Source organism: Macaca fascicularis, chromosome 7 (assembly GCF_037993035.2).
Source record: "Macaca fascicularis isolate 582-1 chromosome 7, T2T-MFA8v1.1".
Classification (NCBI taxonomy): domain Eukaryota; kingdom Metazoa; phylum Chordata; class Mammalia; order Primates; family Cercopithecidae; genus Macaca; species Macaca fascicularis.
This window is the reverse complement of record NC_088381.1, coordinates 169,154,201-169,168,811: the sequence shown is the minus strand read 5'-3', so window position 1 is coordinate 169,168,811 and position 14,611 is coordinate 169,154,201. Positions and strand designations below refer to the sequence as shown.

Below are 14,611 nucleotides of genomic sequence, written 5' to 3'. Positions count from 1 at the left end.
CAGCCCTCAGCAGGGAGACATGGCCCCCACCCCGCCCCCCCACAGCCCTCAGCAGGGAGACATGGCCCCCCACCCCGCCCCCACACAGCCCTCAGCAGGACGGTGGCTGCCTGGCCGACTGCTTTTGCATTTGCAGCACAGTGGGGGAGTGAGGCCGAGGTGGGCTCCCCCTCCCCCTGCCCAGCTAGCCCAGACACAGGCAATGGAGCTGGGAGGCTCTGGGGAAAAGTGTGAGTCACCGGCGGCCAGAGTGCGTCCTTCCCTGCTAGTGCGCTACGCGGCAGGTTTCATAGGTAATGATGTCATTTATGAGGCTCCCGCTCGGGGCTGCGTCTGAGTCAGCCTGGCTGTGTCGTGACCAAGCGGAGGCTGGCAGCACCGAGGCGTGGGCACGGGCTCTGCCCCTGGGCTCTGGCCTCTGCCCCCTCATGGGGCCCAGGCTGCCAGCCCCAGGCCTGGAATGGGCAGGCAGTGGGGCTGGGGGAGCCGTTTGAGGCCTCGGATTGATGAAGCAGCATGTCTTTTTGTTGCCCGGGCTCCTGCCTTGGAACGGGGGGCTCACATGCGGTGGAGGGGGCCCAGGATTGAGCCCCGACTTCAGGAGGCTGCTCCCTGCAAAGGCTTGTTGGGCGAAGGCCAGTGACATTCTGTGTGAATCCCTGCTGAAGGCAGATGGCCTCCGTTGTTAAACCTCCCGCTTAACAAACATCATCTCCGAACATACAGACACACAAACATGTTTACATTTTTATAATGTGTATTTATTATTCAAATAGCTCGACAGCAAAGTGTTGGAAAACAAAGAGCAAAACTTCTGCGGTTCCTGCCCGGCCTCGCCGCCCAGCTGGGAGAAGAGCATGGTCATCTGCTCCTTCACTTAGTCCACGGCCGCTGGGCGCTCGTCCCCAGCACAGCCCTCCCCATGCCGCGGCAAAGACTGTTCCTGTCCTGCTGCGGGATGTGTCCCCAGGGACTCAATCGAGATTCTGTAAGATGTGAGGGATGCAGGGGCTTCTCCACACCCCCAGGGCTCTCCTTCTTCCCCAGCAAGGTGGGGGCTGCTGAGGAGCGGGCCTATGTGAGGACCAGGTCGTGACCCGTGGCTCCGGGGACCAGAAGGTAAACAATTTTGGCACAGGATGCACCCACTAGGTCATAGGTGGATTCAGCCTTCTCTGAGAACCGGGAAGATTCTGGAGTCTTTTGAAGCAGGAAAGGAGATCGGAGGAGGAGATGGTGGCAAAGCGGGGACTGAGACTCTGGAGATAGGGGAGACGGAGAGAGAGTGTCAGAAGCAGCACTGGCTGTTTTCCTGGGGTGTCTCCACGGTGCCCCATCGTTTCTGAATCACCTGTTCTGCTGACAGATTTCATCCATTTCATTTCATTGGCTGGGTCTGCAGCCCAGCCTCACAGAATGACCCCCTCTCTGCAGGCGGGTGTCACCCTGCCAGCCCCTTCCCAGGACAGAAACCCTATAGACACCTGGCTGCTGGGTGACAGGCCACCCACCCCTTTCTCTTCCTTTCCTTCCAGTCTTTCCTCTCCCAACCAGCCCCCTCCCCACCCGGTCCCCCTTCTATTTTTCCTGGCTAAAACCAGCCACAGATACCACCACACCCGGAAAGAGATAAATAAATAAAAGAAAAACAACCTCAACTGTGAAAAGCAGTCCAAATCCGAATTTTTTCCGGCCTGAGTTAATTACACTTTAAATTGGCATGTTTACTGATCGGGGAATTTCAAGTTAACAGAGACAGCCCCCCCTCCCCAACTGTTTGTACAGTAAAACTCAGCAGGCTGGCGGGCTCCCCCAGGCCTTGGCAGGCCCCGCCGCTCCCCTGCCAACGAGAGAGCATAACAGAAACATCTATTTTTGAGTGTTAGAGAAAACGAAGCTCTCACAGATGGCGGGAGGCAGCATCCTGGATGGCTTCCTGCACCCAGGCTCCGTGCACCTTCTCAGCAGCCTCTGGCCCCAAGACCATGCCTTTGGCCTCTAGGACCCTGCAAGCTAGCTCCCTTGCACAGGGGCCTGTCTGCCTATCTCATCGCCAAGGGCCAAGCCTGTTCAAGGCTCCCCACACTGTAGCACTGTTCAGTTGGCTTTGACCCCTTCTCCTTGGAGCAAGGCTGTGTGGGGTGTGGAGGGGGCTCTGGGCAGGAATCAAGAGTCCTGGTTCATTCATTCACTCAACACACACCGATGGAGCCAGGAGCTACACCAAATAAAGTGGTGGCCTTATCTCTGCCTTCTCGAGACCGACCCTAATAGTGGGCCTGGGTCTCCCCTAGACCCCATGTACCTTGGAAAAATCCCATCCCTGCTCCAGACCCAAATAGAGGCAACCAGTAGACCTTCTGACGGATGCAAACCCAACGAATGCCTCCGGGGGCAGGCCAGGCTTCCCAGCTCACAGCCACATCTCTCCTGGCAGAAGTGGCCTGATGTGGCCACCCCCCCCCCCCCGCCCAGGCCTTGGTTCATGGTCTGGATCAACCACAGGCTCTGCCGTGGGATGTCCACACCCTGAGGACCTGCCGGGTGCCCTCTCCAGTGCTGCCCACAAAGGGGAGATAAGGCCAACAAGCATCACAGAGCACTTTCTCTGGACTCAGTCCTGTACTAGGTACAGGGATGCCATTGTGCACAAGTCAGAAACAGCTCCGGCCCCAGCAGAGTCTGCAGTCTGGGTAGGGAGATACTTGCTGATCTAAGAATCAGAGCAATGGATATCTGACTGCAAATTGAGACTGTGCCTGTGAAGGATGAATCAGGAAAGGCTTCCTGGAGGAGGTGGCCTCCCAGAGCTCAGCTTGTCCTTCCTTGGGGTCCTTTCCATTCCCAGTCCCCAGCCTGGCACTCACTCCACCCAGGACCTAGAGCCTTTGGGCAGGCAGCGCAGCTGCAGAGACGGGTGCTGTACCTGCTCCCCTGCATGTCGCTGGGATAACGGGAAAATGATGAATGAGGCCCCATCACGCCCTGCTTCCCAGCCCGTTCCCATCCATGACAAATGGTCCCTCTACCTCCACAGGGTCTTTTCAGCAGCCTCGGTTGGGAAGCCTTGGCAGCACTTGGAGATTTATGCCCATCTTCCCCGGATTCTTCTTTGTTTTTCTTCTTCTTTATTCCCTCAAAGATACGTTTTTATTTATTCATTCCACAAACGTGCTCTGCGTGCCTCCTGTGTGCTTCCTCCTGGTGATAGAGAGATCGGGTTCAGTACACCCTCCTGCGTTGAGCACCTGCTTTGCACTGGCGTCTGTGGTCAGATTTCATCCAAGGAGACAGGTATGAACTAAGCACCTACTATGAGCCAGCACTGCTGAGCCAAGGGCCCTGGCTTCTAAAAGCTCTGCCCCGTGGGTACTGAGGTCCCAACTTGGTGATTTTGCAGCCCTTCTTGGTTTGGATTGCCTCAATTTTTACAAAGAAGGAAGCTGCTTGTTCATCAGAAGTGGGTCTTGACCCCGGAGCCCCGACCCCAAAGTTGGGGAGACAGTGTTCAAAACAAAAGCCACAGCAGTGCACCCTCCCCTCTGTGGACCTTGGTTTTCTTACCTGTCCAAGGGTGTGAGCAGAGAGGCAGGACAAGAAGGGAGCAGCCTTGACGTTTGGGGGTTCTCTGAATCCTTGAGGACCCCTGACAACCGTGAGCTAAGTGGGCCTCCAGGACTGCACCAGCCGCCGTGTTTGTGCAGAGTAGTGGTACACAGACAAGGGTGGGGGCAGTGACGGGAGCACCTGGTCCTGCCCAGGAGAGATCAACCAGATGGTCTCAGGGCACCCGTCACCTTCGCTAGGTCTTGTTCACTCCATGCAACCGAGGCAGTGAATACAGCCCTCAATTACCATCAAGCAGAGTGAAAAACACAGGTCAACAAAGGTCTTTGGTTTTTCGATGCCCATCATGCTTTGAGTCTTCTGACAAAGCAAGCAGCCCTCTCCCCAGGCCAGACACACACGAAAGCATCCCATTTCATGGGAGATGGCACCATGTTGGAGAGACGAGGGGTGGGTACAGAGAAAAAAACCATGAACGTTCTGGCAAGCTAAGTCTTGGGGAAAGTGAGCCTACTTCACCATATAATACCAAGAAAAGAGGCCCATTTGATGAGCAATCTGTCTTCCAGGACACAGGGGCTATTCCTAAAGCCCTTGCAAGCAGGGTAAGAGCACACAGCCTGGAGCCAGACCCTGCCCCACCTCCAGCTGGGTGACCTTGGTTGAGTCACTCAACGTCTCTGTGCTCCATTTCCTCGACTGTGGAACAGAAACTGTCCACTCACAGCCGCTGATGGGGCCCAGGACCAAGGCAAGCACCCCTTTAGGACAGCTATTACTTCCCCTCTTATCTCTGGCTGAAAACAACAAGGAAATGGGAACGGAGGTCCAGGTTGTTCAATTTCCTAACCACCTCCAGGAGACATAGTGGGGATAAACTGGGCCCTTGCGCTGGAGAAAGGAGCACACCTCGTGAACCTGGACCGGCGGCAGGGTTTACACACCGCCCTGGAGATGGGACAAGTCACTGGCCCTCTGGCTGAAGGGTCCGTGAAAACCTTCATCCTGGCCACCTGGGGGGCACACGTTCTCGTTTGGCTTATCTGATGAGAAAGGTCCTTTGTTTATTCTTTCTTTTGCACAAACAATAGATAAATCAATCATTTTTGCTTTTAATGAAATTCTGCATCGAGTTTGGCACAGGGTCACTGTGTTTGGGTTAGAAATGGGCGGGGAACACGCACGCTGCCGAATGCTGGGCTGACGCCGGACTCACGTGTAATTCTCAAGTGGCGGGTGATGCACCCAGCACTCTTCCCGAGTGGTGGCCTGGGAGGCTTGGGGAGGGGGGCCCGTGTCTGTTAATGTCACGGTGTGTGGGGATGGTTACATTGAAGCTATTAAATAAGGCTAATGTCACTCTCCCCCTCACACGCACATTTAATATATTCCAAAGATGTGTAGATGCATTAACAGCAATTTTCATCTCCAAATGTTCCCATTTAGTCAGCCCCATGCATAAAATATGAGCCCTAACACCACGCTCCAGCCCGTTGCAGATGGAGTTCCCCAGAGCATCTGGCTCTCAACGCTGGGGTGTTTGCTGGAGGGGCGGGGGCGCGCTCAGTCAGCATCTGCAGGGGAACACAGGGCTTGTCACTTCCTCTGGGGCTTTGGTGCCCCTACCCTCTGGAAAGTGGAAGAGAGAACCCAGACCCAGCTGACTTGTGCCTCCTGCAACAAATCTCAGCCTCATCCTGGAAGGGCAGAAAAAGCTGGAAAACCAAACAGCTTTGAACAAATGGGAAGAATTTCTAAAACTCGATTAACATATTCATGTACTCCATCACCACATCTTACTGAGTGCCTGCTTTTGTGCCCTGCACCTGCCTGGGGATTCACCTGATCCAGTCCCTGTCTTTGGGGACTCCGATTAGTCAGTCAACAAACACTCCCGTTCTGCTACTGTTTCAGTGCTGGGGACACAGCAGAGGATGAAAGAGAGAGAGAGAGAAATTTCTGCCAATGAGAGATCTCACAGTCTAGGACACAGAGAAAGTAGACATTAACATTAGGCAATTTCAGAGAGCTGTAAGCTAGGAAGAAAACAGTAACGGGGCAACTGTTAGAAAGTGATGGGGAAGAGGCAAGGGAAGAGCTGCTTTTACAGGGTTATCAGGGACGACCTTGCTGAACAAGAGACATTCCATCCCCTTGGGAAGTGTGAACCCCTGGGAAAGGAAAATGCAAAGGATGTGGGCCTCTAAGGAAGGAAGGGCTGGAGCCTGGACAGGAGGTAGCCGAGGGCAGAGCAGGGCCGCCCAGGACTCAGCTCCGGAAGGAGGGGCGTGTGCAGGGCCAGAACGAAGGATGGAAACACATGGGGGATAGGCTGTGGCTCCAAAAGAAGAGGGGGGCTGCCACTCCGGGGGCCTGGAGAGTCCTCGGATCATCTTGGCACCAAGGCCGAGGGAAGGGGCCTGCAGAGGTGCTCTGAGCAGTGCAGGTAAACAGCTGGACTCTGCACTTGCAAATGCTCTCCCTGGCAGAGGGAGGGGGCACTGGAGGGAGACCCAAGTGGCCAGAGGGGCCTAGCTAGTGGGGCCGGCCTCTCCAGCAGGGTGTGGCCCAGGGGCTGGGGAACAGGGGTGCCGAGGGAGAGTGGCAGCAGCAGCCCAGAGGGACGGTGCTGGGGATCCCCACTCCCATGCTGGGCACAGAGAGGAGTGGTCCTGAGGAGAAGCCCAAAAGAGGGAAGGCAGGCACAGGACTGCGACTTCCAAGGCAGTGATGTCTCAATCGGGATGATGGGAGCCAGGCTCACGAAGCCCTCCCGAGCCCAGGAGCTCACTGATCAACAACGAGCGGTAAAGGGCAGCCGTAGCTCATTCTTTGGGGTCACTCCTGAGGTGCTCCTTGCCTTCGGCCCTGGACCCTGGGCATGGGCAGCACATTCTGGAGTCACTAAGTCTCCAGGTCAGCTGCAAACAGGCCTCTGGTCATCGCCTGTAGTCTGAGCAGGCCAGGGGTGCAAATATGACATAAGCATCAGGTAGCTGAAGGCCAGCCCAGCCTGGAGGACGTGCCAACCGAAGCAAGGGCATGGCGGGTGCTGCCACTGACACTGGAATCGGGGATGCCATTCTGTCACACTTCCAAAGCCCTCCAGAACAGGGTGGAGCTGGAAAATTAACAGGCCAGGTGACACAGGTCCTACACAAAGTCCATGGGGTCAACCAGCGCAGAGACAGCTGCTGCCTGGAGTCGGCAGCAAAGAGGAAGGCATCCAAGGTGGGATTCGATATCGGAAAGAGGTTGACTGTATAATATTCATCATATAGAAAGTGAACACCTCACAGGCAACCTATTTCAGGTACCACTGAGCAGCGCTGACTCCAGGGACGAGGCTTCTTCCTCAGTGACGGGCCCCGCCACCCGCCACCTGCCTCCAGGGCGGAGGCCAGCACAGGGCTGCAGGTGGAAGTCAAGTGCTTGCTCGGCCACCAGCCATGCCTCTGGGGACCCCCAGGGTGCACATCTGGCCCTCCCTGACATCAGCAGGTGCAGGAATCATGCAGGCGGGATCTGACACTGAAGAGAGACTGATCGTGTCTTGTGTGTCATGATTTCTGCGAATGCAACACAGGCCACCTCTCCTCAGGCACTGTGGGGAGCAGCACACACACATGGCCACCCAAGGCACCGGCTCCCACCCAGGTTCTCACAGCACTGGACGAGCAGAAGGCAGCCCGGGTGCAGGGAATGCATGCAGCCGCCCCCAACACCCTGGCAAGGGGCGGGTGGCCTTCCAGCAGGATGCCTTCCAGCAGGACTAGCTCCCCCGAGTCCTCTGCCTTGATGGCACTGGCCATGAAAAACAGACTGAGCCCCGTCACCCATTGCTCATCAGCTTCATGACCGCTCCCCACCCCAGTGCACAACCCCAGCATCTTCCCCAAAGTCCACATGGCCCCCCAAAAGCTCTCCCAAAATGATTCGATGGCGGGGGTCAGTGCAAAAGATGACAAATGTCACCTCAGCCCATGCATTCACATACCCTGAAAAGGCCCACTCAGGCACGGCGCCCGCACACCACTGGGCGGTAGCGGTACTGAAAACAGGCCATCTGTGTTATATTCGTCATTAATAAAAGCGAACTCATCACAGACAACCTCTCCTCAGGTACCCAGAGTGCCATCAGCTCAAGAACGTGGCTGCTGCGTCCCGTGGTGCCAGCGTCGCCCCCGGGAAGCTGTCCTGAGGATGGATGGGACACCAAAGGTGAGAAGACACAGCGACAGGAAAGAGACCCCGCCCGGCCCACCCTCAGTGACCAGGCCCTCACTGAGACCGTGACTCAAAGCACCTGTCCCGCTCCCACCCTCCAAAGGGCTTCATCTCCAACGAGTCCTCCAAGGTGAGATTTGATACTGAGAAAAGATCAACCATGTATTATTCGAAGTCAATAAAGCGAATATAACACGGTCGATCTCCCTTCAAGTACCAGAAAGGCGCTGAGCTGAAGCGCGATCGGCTCCCCGGCCCGCAGGCCCCACAGGCTGCAGCGGATACGGACGGCTAGTGGACCAGGTGAAGTACATTAGAAACAATTACTTTCCAACTGGTCGACCATCCATCCCCGTACCCCAGAATGGTGCTGATGCTGGCGTCCTTCCCCGAGGTGCCCCAGCCTCCAAGACGGCCTCCCTGGTGGAATTTGATACCGAAAAGGGGTTCACCGAGCAACATTCGTCGTCCAGATGCAAAGTTGCTCGGGTAACCTCTCCCCGAGTACCATGGAGAGGCTCAGATGCTCGAACTAAGGAGGATGCTTGCAGGCGGCTGTGATTGCGGAAGACCCTCCCCCAAGGGCAGCACAAGGTCTGGACATTCAGAGACCAGAGTCTCACACTCTCCAAGGACGTTCCCAATTGCCAAGTCCAACCATTCCAACCCCTTCCAGAATGACTCTGGAGACATTTCCCAGAAGGTGAGTGCAAGACCCAGGTAGGATCTTATACTGAAAAGACGGCAACCTTCCTTGGGCACCCTGCTAAAGATGACGATGAAACCCTGCTGCTCGCACCCGCTTTTCATTCCCAGACCCTGAGAGGGAGTGACCCTATAGGGACCCCTGCACAAGCACAGAGCCTCCCTCCCAGCAGAGGATGCCTTTGGCAGGAGGCTCAACAGGGCACAACGCTGACCCCAGACCCGCGGTCTCACCAGCACCATCTCCAGCCCACGGAGGCATCACCCCAGGATCCCTCAGAGGGTGACTTCACAGTTATCAACAGCTGGCTGACCATCTGATTAGCCTCAGAAAGCAAGTGAGACATTAAAAATAAGGGACTGGGGGGATAAACGCAGCAGAAGAAAGCAGGAGACTCACAGATGTCTTCTGTTTACAAGGGTCAGGGCAGCCCTGACCTCAGAACCCAACCTTCCCCAGACTCAGAGAACGCCCAGAAGGCGCCTCCTGGAGCGGGCAGCCAACAAGCATCGGGCCGGACGACAGATGCCACAAGCAGAGTCCGGATTCTGTGCCCACCACCCATTCTATGCACTTTGGAGTGGGACCGACAGCAGAATCCTTTCCCTGACGTTGGCATGAGCTCAGAGAGCCCTCTGCATCTTGCTACAAGTGGAGCAAGGGGCCTGCCATGCGGGGCCTGCTGTAAAGAAAGAAAAGATGTCACAGACGACTTCCCGTCAGGAGCCATGGGCACTGACCTGCAGCAGAACCTCCTTCCCAGGGCAGGCATCACCTCCCAAGGTGGTCCCGGAATGCACTGGAGTCGGCAGGAGGGGAGCAGATGACACCCACCATGGGTACAATCGGGCCTGTCCCATGGGCGGCCCTCAGGCACCTACCCTGGAGAAGGCTCTGGCTGCAGGCTGCCTCTTGAGGGTGCTGTTGCTTCTGGAAATTCTCCAGGTAGGGCTCGATCTGCAAAGAGAGCCATGTGCAATGCTGGTCACAGACAAAGAACGCCAGCAAACAACGCGCTCTTTCCACAGCCCCGGCAAGGTTTCTGACCTTGGAAACCAACTCCAGAATGACTTTCAGCCTCCATGACCAACTGACATTCAGCACCAACGAAGGGCATGTCCTTGGGACCAGCATGGAACCATGTAAGGTGTCAACAGCACAGTCTGAGGAAGGACTAAACCTCAGAGTGTTCCTGGATTCCTGTGTGTTCAGCAACAGCCTCGGAAGTGTGAAAGGAAAGTATCACGGGCCCCTAAAATCACGAAGGAAAAGTCAAGCTGGAAACTGCTCAGGATAAACCTGCCTCTCATTCCATTCAAAGTCACCGCTCTGCTCACTGAGACAGATGCATATCTGATTTGCCTCCTTTGGAAAGGCTCATCAGAAATGCGAAAGAATATAATTGTTTGTGTATCACCCATCTGTGACCTGGAGGCTCCCTCCTTCTTCCTGCCTTCGCTTCAAGTCGTCCCACCTTTGCAGGCCAGACCAATGTACTTCTTACGTATGTTGAATGATGTCTCATGTCTCCCTAAAATGTATAAAGCCAAGCTGTGCCTTGACCACAGGACGTCCTGAGGCTGTGTTATGGGTGTATCCTCAACCTTGGCAAAATAAACCTTCTAAATTAACTGAGAGCTGTCTCAGATTTCCTGGGCTCACAGAAGCAACTGTCCTGAAAGACCAGACCCCACTGATGGTAGAACTTCTGCTTCCCTCGAGTCAGCGTCTCACCCAGAACCCTCCGTGGGGATGGAGGGAGACCAGGTGATGCCTGTCAGTTACATAGTGAATACTCTGGGGACAACATGCACCCAGATCCCCGGGAGGACGCCTTAGCAGTGTGTCACACCTGAAGTCAGCACACCTTTCCAGGAAGCTCTCGGGAAGGTTTGGGGCAGAAAGGAAAGATCAACTGCATAAGGGAAGAGACTGTATCCCATTTTTTGACCCTAGATTCCTACTGACCTCAGCAACTCCACTGTAAATACACAAATGTAACCATCTTCACAAGAATTGCACCGACACTGATTTTCATAGAAACGTGTTTTTCAGAGCGAATGCCATTACGCTAATCCAATTCCCTGTTTAGCTGTCTTGACTGCGCTGTTGAGCTGTTTGCATTTCTTTTATTTCCCTTGTTATTTTCCCCAAATCATTTTCATTAGGATCAATTCTTTTCCATTTAAAAATCTGAATAAAGATTTGGTTCCTCAATGTGCTTTTGTCTACATAGAATATTACTGTTTATCGCCGCCGCCACTGTCAATTTCCTTCTGCGGCTGCCACGTCGGCAGCTTTCTATTTCCCCAGGTCAAATGTCGCAGCCGAAATGTTGTCAAGAAAATTGGATTCTTCTGCCAATTTGTACTCAACTGAACACATTTAGTGCTGTGCCGTTTCAGCTGCTTTTAGTTTTATTTTGTGTTGATTATTTTTATCACTATTATTTAATACAAATGGGATGAGATACTGATAGCCTCTATTTGTTTCATAACCCAGGAGAAAATTGGGACCAATGTTTGGCTGGGGGATAGAAAGAGAAAAATAGAGACAAGAAAAGGCATAGAAAAAAAACACAGCACTTGTGAGCGAGACAGGGGTCTGGGGTTGCAGCCTCGTCACAGACACTGCCAAGGGTGAGCGCTTTGTTTATCCGCAAGGTCAAATATCTTCCGGAAAAAACTTGGTGCGGTCAAAACGTCTTCGGGATCAACACAGCCAACACGGTGATGTGAAGAGAGAGGGTCCAGGGTAAGAGCTAAAGCCGACATGACACCAACGCCATCCTCCCCGGGCCGCAGGCCCCGCCCCCATCATGAATGAAGCTTGTGTTCTCTGATCGACATCTGTTCTCATCCACCGCAGAGGACTGCAGAGGGCAGACCACCCACGTCTACCCCGTCCATTCTTGCTCACGGGAGGGGCGTAGATGCCCCTGAGCTTGCCACTGGGTCCCGGAAGCCATCCCAAGCAGGATTTGATACTCAAACAAAAGTTGCCTTTGTGTGATTCAACATAAATAAAGCGAATTCACCAAGGGCAACCTCTGCTCAAGGGTCAAACGTCAGCACAGGCAAGAACACACCGAGATACCTCTTCACCAAAGCTGGCATTGCCTCCGGGGCCTCCCTGCTAACTCCAGCTGCAGGCTTGCTGGCTCGCTCGCTCGCTCTCTCCCCTCTTGCTCTCTCTCTCTCTCTTTCTCTACCTCCGAGGAGCCCCCCCAGGCAGTGGTCGGAACACGGTTGGTCATGGACCAGCTCCTGTAGCTGTGGAGCAGGCGGTGTGGGTGAGGCCATGCGCACACACAGCGTGGGTCAGCCCGAGCTCGAGTCAGCCCTTGGTCACCTATCCTAGGGGGGCTGGGACACCAAGGTCCCTCAACACAGGGGGTTGAGGGAGGACCTGACCTGAAGGCTGGCGACTCCTCTTCCAGTGCAGCATCCTCAGAGGGTGGGCGGGGCTGTGTCACAGGGACAGCACAGGTTCAGGTGACTGTCCTCCATGCACTCCATTCCAGGAGGCCTCAAAGAGAATTCAACCAAGAAAACAGGTCATGTCGCCTATTCATTCATTCAGCATCACACCTGCTGTGCACACCTGGGGACACAGCACCAGGCAAGACAAACAAGGACTCTGCCCTCAAGGAGCTTCCATTCTAGCGGCAAGAGGACAACAAGTGCAGATGACATAACATTCGTATAAGGACCACCCCTCAGAAACAATGCTTATCCTACAGCCACATGCCACATGCTGTCTAGACACTTCACAAAGCGCACACTTCCACTCCCCTGTTAACCCTGCTTTACAGAGAGAGAAACTGAGGCCCACAGAGCTGACAGGTGAAGGGATTTTCCAAGGGCACACAGCTGGCAACATAAGATAGTAATAAATGCTATTAATGATTTTCATCTTGCAGTAGGAATAACCGAGTCATGCCATGGAAACGCGTCTTTAAACAACATCAATTATCCCTGCCGAGGAGACCCCCTCCACCCCTTGCTTCCCAGGGGTCACCCCGAAGATAAGGTATTTGAGGGGGTAATGTGAATGTCTTCCATTCAGCCAGGAGCTCCTTTCCCTAAAGTGTGCCACACAGCCAAGATGATTTCACACCTAAAAAGGTTGACTAAATGTGGTTTATTCACTAATGAGTCTTCAAGGACGCGACTAGAAGACCACCATGTCAACTAAAACGTCAGCATCATTTCGGTGAATTCCTCCTAATGATGGCCGGGACGCTGGGCCAAGTGATGTAAGTCACACAGAGAGCGCCTGCCGCGGAGGTGATCCACTTCCTTACCCTGAGCAGGTGCCGGCTGGGCTTGCCCCTCGTGACGTTTCCCAAGAAGAATTGAGTACCGAAAGGAGATTGGCCATGTAATACTCATCATAAATAAAATGAACACACCATGGACAACCTCCATTCGAGTACCTGACTCGGGCGCTCACTTCCAGCGCGCCCCAGCAGCAGGCCTGAGGACGGACGGGATTCCGAGAGTCAGGAAGGTGGCAACAGACTACCCATGAAACACACTCTGTGGTCCGGGCCGTACTCCATCCCTTACTTGCAGTTAGCGTCTCTTGTAGGAAGCCATTCAGGGAGGGACGTGCCACAGCAGAGAGGTCTGCAGAGCACCTTCTGTGATACGTGAAGAGAGGGCAGCAGGGAAGACAGCAAGACGGCGTCTTGTCAAACACAAAGTGAGCTGACAAGGGAGCTGCTGCCTCTTTGGAGGAAACCGCCGTGGTGAGCAAGCAGGACGCCTGCAGGTGCACGGTCCACCAAGAAGAGTGTGCACACAGTCAGCGTCGCCATCCGTCCAGGCATTCAGACACCAGTTCTAGTTCCTAAACTCGGCACCACCCGAGGGTGCTTTAAGGCTAGATTTAATGCTTTCAAAAGGGTCCACTATGTAGGATTGGTAAAAGAATAAATTGAAGGCATCATGGAAGACCTCTCCACCAGTACCACAGAGTAGCTCTGAGAGGAAAAGCCCCACTTCTTTCCAAAGCTGGCACCATCTCTAGAAACCTCCCCAAGGATGGGGCACACACAGGGTTAGGGCCGGGGCACACGGCCTCAGGAAAGCACATTCTCTGCTGGGTCAGCTATGGTCAACGGTCCCTTTGCTTACCCTGGAGAGGAGCTGACACCAAGGTCCTGCCCTGAAGTGAGATTCCGCTCCAGGAAGCCCTCCAAGGCGAGATTTGGTACTGAAAAATAGGTCAACCGTGTATGATTCGTCACAAATAAAGCGAAGGCAACACGGATAACCTATCTTCAAGTACCTCACGCTAGCACAGACCCGGTGTCAGTGCCTCTTCTCCAAAGTTGGCCTCCTCCAGGAAGTCCCCCTAGGAGACAGTGAACATTGAGGATTAGTAGACTGATTGCAAGAGGGTTGAAAAGAAAGCACACACCCCATATTCAACCATCCCATCCTGGACCCTGCAGCCACCCAGACCTCAATGCCTTAGCCAAGGCGGGTGCACGCCTGAGAAGCACTTCCAGGGAGCTTGATGGTGGAGAGGCCAAGTGCACAGAAACTCGGCATTTGGATCAGAGCAGGATACATTCCCTTATCTCACATTAGCATCGAGGCTGACAGTAACAATCCTTTCCTTACACAGGCCTTGTGTCCAGGAAGTCCTCCAAAGCTGAGTCCATGACAAAGAGATTGACTTTACAATATTGATCATAAAGAAACAAATAGCATTGAATGCAAACTTAATTAGACCATGGCATGGCACTGACCTCAGAATCATGGCCTCATCCCCAATGGTGAGCATAATTTCCAGGAAGTCTTCCTAAGGATAGATTGTATGCTTGGGGTTAATGGTACAGCATATATGGTTTTTCAAAATCTTCCATTGTTAACAGAAAATTCACATACCTGGCCAGTGGGGCTGGCTCCCACGACTATCTCAGAAGTGGGCATTGCCATAAGGCATCCTGCCAGGGTGGAAGGTGACACTGAGGAGGAGGCATCTGGGTAGGATTGTTTTAAATAGACAAATGCACAGTGCAAATGACAACAGACTGATGTGCAGACAGAGATGGCAGCAAGGGGCCAGATGACAGACTTTCTTCTCCTCCAGCACATA

The 14,611-nt window shown here is 54.1% G+C and overlaps 1 long non-coding RNA gene across 3 annotated transcripts; it reads right to left on the bottom strand.

Moving 5' to 3' along the window:
• Nucleotides 1–739: 739 nt before the first annotated feature.
• On the bottom strand, nucleotides 740–9,141 carry LOC102124091 (uncharacterized). 3 transcript variants are annotated; one of them, XR_010576942.1, is made up of 3 exons: nucleotides 7,565–9,141; nucleotides 3,030–3,753; nucleotides 740–1,259 (listed from the first exon to the last, which is right to left on the bottom strand). It is a non-coding gene; the product is annotated as an uncharacterized lncRNA (long non-coding RNA). The 3 variants fall into 3 exon arrangements; XR_006699692.2 differs by lacking the exon at nucleotides 7,565–9,141 and having other exon boundaries at nucleotides 3,030–3,201; nucleotides 3,565–7,544; XR_006699691.2 differs by lacking the exon at nucleotides 7,565–9,141 and having other exon boundaries at nucleotides 3,030–7,556.
• Between the last annotated feature and the right edge of the window lie 5,470 nt (nucleotides 9,142–14,611).